A 2,361-nucleotide genomic window follows, 5' to 3' on the forward strand; every position below is an offset into this window, starting at 1 on the left:
AATGAATTTCATGGTGAAAATAATTATTTAACTTNTTTATTTAAATCATAATTTACAATTTATGATACAACAATATTTTAATCATAATATTGAATTAATTTTAAATTTAAATTTTATTAATCAAAATATTGAATTTAATATTAAAAATATTAAATTATTCAAATATTATTAATTTTAAAAATAAATTTATTGATAATTTTAATAATAATAATTTAAATCAATTGAATAATAATTTAAATAATAATATAAATCAATTAAATAATTTAAATAATAATATAAATAATAATATAAATAATAATAATAGTAATATAATTTCAAATAATGATAATAGTATAAATATAGATAAATATATAAAACAAAGATATAAATTATTTTCCAAATATGACAATGGTATAAAAATAGATACAACAAGTTGGTATGAAGTAACACCTGAAAATATTGCAATTTATATTGCAAATAAAATAAATTTAATTTCTAAAAATATAATATTAATAGATGGATTTACAGGATGTGGTGGAAATATGATACAATTTTTATTACAACCAAATATAGAATTAGTAATTGGATGTGATATTTCTAAAATTAAATTAGATTATACTATAAATAATATTTCTATATATGGATGTAATAAAAATAAAATGAAATTAGTAGAAGGTGATTATATGTATCATTTACAAAATAATACTTTTAATAATATTATAAATGAATTTAAAAATAATAATCCAAATAAGGAATATACTATAATTACATTTTTAGCACCACCATATGGTACATTTAATTATTTAAATTGTATTTATAATTTAAAATTTGATTTATTAATTAATAATAATCAACATAATGGAATTGATATTTATAAATTTACAAGAAAATATTTTTGTAAAAATATTATTTATTTATTACCTAAAAATGTTAATATTAATCAAGTTAGTTATCAATTTAATCAAAATGATGAAGAAAATGAAATGGATTTTGAATTTATTTATATGGATGAAAAATATTTAAAATTAATTTTAATGTATTCAAATGAATGTTTAAATTTATTTAAATAAAAATAAAAATAAATAAAAATAAATTCATTGCACTATCAAGTCTTTTTTCATCATATTCGTGTGTGTTTATTCTGCTATACAATAAATACAAAAAAAAGCACAATGCCAAGACCAATTACATTCAATCACAGTCGCATTTTTACTTTCTTAACAAGTGAAGCTGTTAGAAGAGGATTAAGCTTACACATTGATTTCGTCCTTAATAATTTACATGAAAGTGATCCAATCAGACAAATTGTTGTACAAATATTATTAAGATTCCATTAGAAGAATGCAGAGAAAAGATGAGGTTGGATTTCCTACAAGTTCAATATCTTTTGTATGAACTTACACCAGAAGAAATTAAATGGATTAAAGATAATGTTAGAGTTTAAATGGTGAGTTAACCTAGCAATGTATTGGTACCGATATTCAACTGTTGGAGAAGAACACCCAACCAAGATTATCCACCTTGTGCTAATCTGTAATTTTAATTTGTTTGAGTTGGAGGTTAATAATCTTCTCCTTCAAATATTTAGAAAACACTTGTACGAATGTATTTCTCACCATATTTTGAACTGCAATTTTCCATATTGCCTCAAAGATCCAATCATTGTATGCAGAATTAGATATTGCTGCTGCAGTGATATCATCATTTAATCTTGGAGCAGAGAGGAGTGGACAACCCTTGGTCTCACATTCTGAAGTTACATCTTATTATTCAAATAATACAAGAATTACTGTAGATACCATAGGACAGACGCAATAAATAATAACATAAGATTGGAAAATGTAGCGAGCATGATATTTATGTGTATGATCTTATGTTAAACAGATCGCAACCCTTTATAGTATTGCAAGGTAAAATATGTATAACGCAAATAATACACATATAACTGCGATATCTTAAGTTGTATCTCTGTTGATTGTGCACTCATCTTTATAAACAAATATGCAATGGTGCTCTAAAATGAAAAGACACTATATCCACTTACACAATACATTGGTTTCTCATTGTTATTTAACTCTATTTTCAAATATGTTAAACATAATGTAGACCATGAGTTTGAACGTAATCCTGTCTATGTACTTCAGGCAGAGTTGAGTACTTACACAGGTTTCATCCTATGATTTACCAAAGTTTGGAACAATCAAGAATGGATTATACTTCTACATATCACATTCCAAAACAAACAGAACATCACCCAAATGGTAAGATTTCCAATGGAGAAAGTATTATTTGAAACACGCTGAAATATTATCCAAAAATTTGGGCATTGATGTTGGTTAATTGTTAGAGTTTTCAATCGTTTTACAAGTTATTCTCCAGAAA

This window comes from Naegleria gruberi (genome assembly GCF_000004985.1).
Source record: "Naegleria gruberi genomic scaffold NAEGRscaffold_488, whole genome shotgun sequence".
In the NCBI taxonomy this organism is placed as follows: domain Eukaryota; phylum Heterolobosea; class Eutetramitea; order Acrasida; family Naegleriidae; genus Naegleria; species Naegleria gruberi.